Source organism: Coptis chinensis, unplaced genomic scaffold (genome assembly GCF_015680905.1).
Source record: "Coptis chinensis isolate HL-2020 unplaced genomic scaffold, ASM1568090v1 utg1782_pilon_pilon, whole genome shotgun sequence".
NCBI classification, from domain to species: Eukaryota; Viridiplantae; Streptophyta; class Magnoliopsida; order Ranunculales; family Ranunculaceae; genus Coptis; species Coptis chinensis.
The window spans coordinates 1-7,176 of NW_028238116.1; the positions used below are offsets into that span (position 1 = coordinate 1).

Genomic DNA, 7,176 nt, shown 5'->3' on the forward strand with positions numbered 1-7,176 from the left:
GTGCTTTTGGTAGAATAGAATAAGTTTGTGGATAGGCAACTGTTTGATGTCTACAAACCTCGGTTATGGTGGTCTAGATGGCTCTTTGAGAAAAAACTGTTTTACTGCCAAAAACTGTTAAGCGGACCAAAAATGAATTTGACCAATAAGAAATGTGCTGTCTGTCCTAAATTCGGGACTCTTAGTAGAAAAAGTATTTCAGAACTTAAACAGTGATCGATCATATAACACAGGCATACCCTTACATGTCTCCATGAAATACTTTTTTTTAACAATCCATGAAATACTATATTTGTACCAATATCACATATGAATCTTATATCTAATTATGTGGAATGTCAAAAATATAATTGCTTTAATCAGATTAATGGTAACGCCGCACAAAACAAGATAAAATCTCAATAGAAAATTAGAAATATAGTTCATAAATATAAGTACTGTACTATACATGACAAAGGGACACTAACAAGCTGGAAAACTTACACCTCCTACCATTTAAAAGTGATAAAATGTCATTATACTTAGCAGCAGAAAGTAAGTTAGAAATAGGCAGCTAATGGTAACAGGAACTGGTGTTGCTGTGATTTCTTACAGGCACAACTCCTCAACAGCAGTCACAATCTGAGCAGTTTGAACTATGGTAACATCTTCCAGCGTCCTGCGGGGTTGGCACATCCTGTGACGACAGGCATAGTGGGGCTTCAAATAATCGTTAAAATGCTCCGTAATAGCAGCTGTTAGACTAGCTCAATTCCACCTATCCGCATGCATTCCTCCACTATCAGCACACGGTGTGTCTTCTTAATTGAGTTCCCAATTGTACGCAAGTCAAAGGCTTCAGTGACCTGATATCAATAACCTCAGGATCGTACCCCTTGCTCACCAGTGTCTCGACAGCTTCCTGCACATGGTACCTCATGCGGGAGTATGTGAGGATCGTGACATGCTCTCCAGGTCTCACCATCTCAGCCTCTTCCAATGAACACACATACTCTTCATCTGGGATTTTCTCCTTGAGGTTGTAGAGCAGCACATGCTCAAACAGTATAACTGGATTATCCTCCGAATGGCAGCCTTCATCAGGCCCTTGGCATTGTATGGAGTTGAGCACGCAACCAACTGGATTCAGGAATTGACTGGAAATACGACTCAAGTCGTTGAGAGTGCTCTGCTCAAGATTGCTTCCAACACCACCAGGCCCACGGATAACAAGCGGGAGGGTGAACTGGCCTCCTGAGGTGTAGTGTAGCATGCCACAATTGTTTGAGATCTGGTTGAAAGCCAAGAGAAGGAAACCCATGTTCATACCCTCAATGATTGGCTTAAAGGCCACTCATGGCTTTAATAGCCATACCTGTGAAGGAGTTCTCAGCAATGGGTGTATCAAGAACCCTGATATCACCAAACTTTTTGGCTAGTCCCTGAGTCACCTTGTAGGAGCCTCCATAATGACCCACATCTTCACCTATAACACATACACGAGGATCTCTGTCCATCTCTTCTTCAGACCTTCTCGAAGAGCTTCAAAAAGCAAGAGTTCATGCCTGCACAGGATCAAAGTTAAATCTGTCAACCTTTTAACATTTCCCCATATAAAACCTTTAACTGCAGGAAAGTATGAGATAAGCAAACGGTGTACGACAGAAAACACGACATCCATGGTTATATGATATAAGATGGACGAATGGACGATTATAATATGTTACAGATTGGTGGTTAATAGAAGCAATGAAGTTCGGCAATGCTATGAAAGATAAAGCTCTACATAGAGAATAAAGGGGAAAAAATTGTTAATATTGGGAGAAAGCATAGGGACAATTACAATAGCAGCTGAAGACTAAAAAAACAGGAGCATTCAAACTTCTGTTATCTTCTTTCCTTCTGGTAACTTATATAAAATAATTGAGAAAAATATAATCTAGAGTAGTGCGAAAAATATGAAAGTAGTCGTGAAGGTTACAAAACACCAAATCATATACTGCATATGTAATAAAGATTTTTGGTTATGTACAAACTTTCTACTCAATCAAATGATAGAATTTATGCTACACCCAGGAAGCAAAGCCATTTGATACATAGTATTTGGTGCCTCTGGTGTTACAAACCAGGAAACCACATTGTATCGCTACATGGAAATAATGATGAAACAAATTTGTGACTACTTGCAAACTTACAGTCTACCACTTTGAACTAGTTATAGATGAAATTTCTTTCTCAAGATCAAAAAGATTCCCTCATTGATTTTTTTTATAGGAATATACACTTTTTGTATACTGAAAGAAGGAAAATGCATACTAGAAATAAGAGACAACACTGAGGACTCAAAGTTTCAGAATAAGCAGAAATATGACCAAACAGAGCTAAAAGCTCAGTGCAAGTTAGGGTTCTGAACAGAGGCCAGATATGAAGTGAAGAGTGATATGAAGATTTTTGGCAAGGAGAAAGAGTCTGAAATTCTGTGATTTACTAGTGAATCCAAAGAGTTCTTCATTACAAATAAAATAACACACAAATTGAGAAATGTAGCACCATTTACTCGATTTCATACTACTATAAAGTAGGCGCCACATTTTGCGTGGTTAGCAATATCAAAACAAATTGATTGAGGACTAAAACAAAAAAGAATGGAGAAAGAAAGGGCAACAGAGATTAAATTTCTGATAAAATTAATAGCAACAACACAGATCAGAACACGGGGAGAAGAATGCGAAACATGTCAACATTCTGGTGAGTGGACCAAAGTAACCACTACTACTCTAATCAATATAACAGCAGTCGTGTTTTGGTCGATAGTTGCTCCAACCTCAGAAAATAGGTTTAATGTCTTGGATAGTTGGATGTTTAAGAAGCTGTTGTGAGAGTAGAAAGCCAGAGCAAGAATATTAGCCTTGGCCATATGCAAGACTCTCTGGACCTTGAGCAAGTTAATGCAACTTAATACAACACTCTGAAGGGGCCTGAAATCCCCTAGGGAAGGTCTCAATCTCATGGCCAAAGAAGTTATAGCTGAACTTGGTGGTAGTAGTGATGCACCAACTCGAGTAATACGCAACATTACTCAAGGAAGGAAAATTTTGGTAGAATTAGATCACTGAAACAACCCACAAGACAGAATTAATGAAAATAAGTGGTTCTGACCCAAGCAAAACGTAGATCGAGTGGTGGAGTAGATCATATACAGTTACAAAATCTTAGCTCCATTTAAGCCTCATAATCATGAATCAATAAAGGGGTATATGTAAAAGTGAATGACCTTGATCTTAATAAGGAGAATTATTGAACACCATTGTAGAGTTGTAAGTACATTTCCTTGGTAAAACTCATAGAACTCATATATCACACAAAAACCAAGTAAAAATATAAAAAAAACTACACCATTGACCACTAAAAGCCTAAGTTGGAACAATAGCTACTAATAATTCACAAGTGAAAAAACAGGAATTTTACTAGCATTACCCGTTTTCAACCTCTGAAGAACCATCAAGCCTTTCCTACAAAATGCAAAAAAATAATCTTTAACTACAATGCCCAATAGCAATTGCACACACAAATTGCACCAAAGAAAAAAGGACTAAACTGCTTACAAGAACATATTTTTAGCACTTTTATGAACTTCGGGTTTTGAACCAAAAGGCGCTTTACGTCCACTACATCTGTAAGACAAAAAAGTTCTCCTTTCTTCCTCTCTGAAACAAAAAAAAAAAAAACAGAATGTATCAAAAAACACACATAACGTAAAACTTAAAACAACCGAACGTTATATGTTTTAAAGAAGAATGCAACATACCAGAAAGTTGTATGGACTTGGGAAAGGAAAAAAAAAGAGTTTTCGTGGGTTGTAACTTGTAAGGAAGTTGAGTTTGTAAAACTATGAGCCATTATTGGTGCTGCTACGATAGTTTGTGAAGCCATTATTGGTGCCGAAAAGAAAGGAGTCAAAAGGACCACGGTGATCAAGTTTACATAAGAAGGAAAGAAATACTATCAGCATGAAGAGCTGTACGTGTTATATATATGGAGTTATGGACTTAAATTAGGTGGGGTCGCGGGTTCATGTCACATACGAGGAGTTCTTGGAATTGGCTCTAGACAATTGCTTCACCAAAAGAGCATTTCAGAAGGGTAGAAGTACATTTTGAACTTGGAGTAGCTCAACAACGACTATGGATATGCAAGAGTTGGTGCATGTGGAAGGTACTTTACACCCAGAGACATGTAAGGTGAACTCTTTGAGAGGCTACTAGATCGCACGAATCAGTTGAATGTGTGATTTTATTATGCCCAATTTGAGGCAATTGCTGTTATGGAGGCAGTGACATGCTAAAAGAATGATCGTTTTCTAAACAGTTCTAAATAGCGGAAATCAATGACCAAGACAAAAGGATGGTTTTGTGTGCTTACACGAGCGTCGTGCAAGAGTTGATAAAAAGAATATAAGCTCTGAATAGATGGTGAAGGACGATCTTCTTCTTGTAGGTTTGTTTGTTTAGAAAATCTATTTAATCATGGGGCTTGCAGTATCAATCATGGGGGATCGAATTGTTTTCTGTGAGTTGCTTATATATCTGACGTGGATGAAAAAAACGCTAAACTGTTTAACTGGGCATTATATTTCACGTCACTATTAGCTCCTGAAATGGCCGAGGAGGTGAGAAAAGAGATTAAAATAGAAGATGGAACATTGAACAAGACAATACACTTGGAAGAGCTGCGTGTGCTGTTTTGGAAAAAGAGGAGAAAAGATGAAGCATCAACCTTGGTGACAAACACATGAAACTGTAAGGGTGTTCATGGGAACAACTGTTACTGAGCCAGAGAATAGTTACGAGTTGTCTACTTCTAGTTCATTCTCATACTTGCTACATGTAAAGCTCATATGGACATCAAGGAGGGTTGAGGGTTTCCAGGTCATTAGAACGTGATGCATGGCACTAAAGGTCAGGATTTTTTACTCCAAACATGTTCTTGATACTCTGAACCTAAAACTGTAATTCATATAAACGCATTAGAATAGTACAATCACGTAAGGTCTAAACTTTAGTAAAATCCTGATGCTAAACGCAACAATACAAACACCAAACGCAGCAACCGATGGACACAATTTAGCATAAAATAATAATTCATATAAACGCATTGAAAAAGTATACAATCAACTAAGGTCAAAACTTTGCATAAAACCCTGAGGCTTTAATACAACACCACAAGCAGCAACCGATGGATACCCGTAGTGTCTGCAGAAATGGGACGATACATCTGTATGGTGGAGTTCTACACCCTTTCTTCCAAATACCTGCATCCATTACTAACAATAATGTCACTCACTCATGCCATCACTCACATCAAGATCACTAAAACCATTTATTGGTGGGGTTTCATCACTCTCATTATCAGTTTCTGTAGCATCATCAGGTTCATCCTCATCACTTTCATCCTTGTCTTCATAAATAGTGGGTGAAAAAAGTATTTGACTCATCAGCCATGTCATCATAAATCTGTTGAAAGTGAAATAGGATTAGCAAGAAGTATTATCACCAAGACCTCCTTTTATAAATCTAAGTTCACTCACCTACAAAAGGTAATCCAAAACACTAGATAGCTGAAGAGCTGACTGAAAAGTGAAACTCTAGACTCAATAATCTGCAAGACAAATAAATATCCAGATAGTAAATAAATTGGAAGTAAATCTGTGTCAGAAAAACATCTGAATTTGTGGTTGCAATACAGTATACCTCTACAAGACAGAGAGAGAGAGACCTGATATAGAGAATTCAGTGCACGTATAGAAGAATCTTGGGACATAATAGTGCTTGCATGTTGAAGAAGCAGACTTTTCAACCACGGGAGGGCACAAACTACGACTGCACCCCTGGTATTAAAAATGCACAATATTAAAATCCACCAAAGTGTTTTGGAATTTGGATACAAAATAACAACCATAAATGGAAGTGCTAATTTTGTTTTGACTCAATCAAATTTTACTCAGATGAAAGGGGGGGAGAACAAAAAATGTTTCTGTTCTGTACTCTGTGAATTCAAGGTTCAGACACAGATTTGTATGGTACAGAGGTAACCAGTTAAAACATTCATAAATATCAGATGTGTGTAATCCAACAACCCATGAATATCACAGACAATTTACCTTGACTGAACTATAGAAATCAAAGAAATCCAAGAGCTTGAGAGCGTCTGATGGAGTCAAAGGGAGATTGAATTTGCAATAACCTGAGAGAATCCAATGTGCTGATCAGTACAGTACAGACAATGGCATTGGCAACAAATGGCCAGTAATATCTTTCAAGTTAACAGATACGCAGCATAGGCATATTAACATCTAAAGACAAAGAATACATGCCTGGCCTCAAAAATTAATAAAATTTTTAGTAAAACTTTACTTTGGATAAGACATAAGAGTGACAAACCTTTTCGTCTCGCGTGTGCAAGCAATCCAACAATAATGCACGGTCATCAGCAAGTAGTGCCTGCTTAAGCAACACATGAACTGAATCTGCACTTGGTGGTTTAGTGCTGGGAGAAGTCATCTCTATTTCGGGGAGTTTTGACTTTATCATCTTCAAGTAACTCTAAACTTGCAAGTTTCTCACCAATGGTAGGTTCATTCAAATCATCTTCAACAGGCAGTACATCTACAGCATTTAAGAAAAGCATTCACGCAAAAAACAAGGTTAGTTCTGAGATTCCAATTTCAATAACTCTTACCCGCGTTTTCCACAGCTCTCTTCTTCTTCTTCTTATTTTTCAGCTTTCTTTCTTCGTGGATTGAAGTATCATTTTGTTGCTATCAAATCCTCCAAATTATCAACACCCATCTTTCTTTGCAAGCAAGAATAATGAAAAAAAAAAAAAAAAAAATGTTAGGTTTTTTTGTCAGCTGAAGGTTTTAGAGTTGGACTCAAAATTTTTGTTTTAATTTTAGTAATTAACATGGGCCCCAAAACAAAGGTCCACTCATTAAGATGCGAGGCCCGTTACATATTTGTTTACTTATGGCCCACTGGCCGAAATTGACTAGTTACTCTGCAACATATAGACAGACATACAAACAGTACTACTAAGAGTCTTCCTTTGAAGATTGTAGCAACTGTACAAAAACCTAGTATTTACAGCATTCCCCAACCCGATTTGAGTAACATTCAGAACATAACTGGACGACAATCA

The 7,176-nt window shown here is 37.5% G+C and overlaps 2 pseudogenes; both read right to left on the reverse strand.

Annotated features, from left to right (window-relative positions):
• Positions 1-588: 588 nt before the first annotated feature.
• On the reverse strand, positions 589-1,660 carry LOC147473775 (pyruvate dehydrogenase E1 component subunit beta-2, chloroplastic pseudogene; annotated as a pseudogene).
• Positions 1,661-5,314: 3,654 nt separating this feature from the next.
• On the reverse strand, positions 5,315-6,785 carry LOC147473776 (uncharacterized; annotated as a pseudogene).
• Between the last annotated feature and the right edge of the window lie 391 nt (positions 6,786-7,176).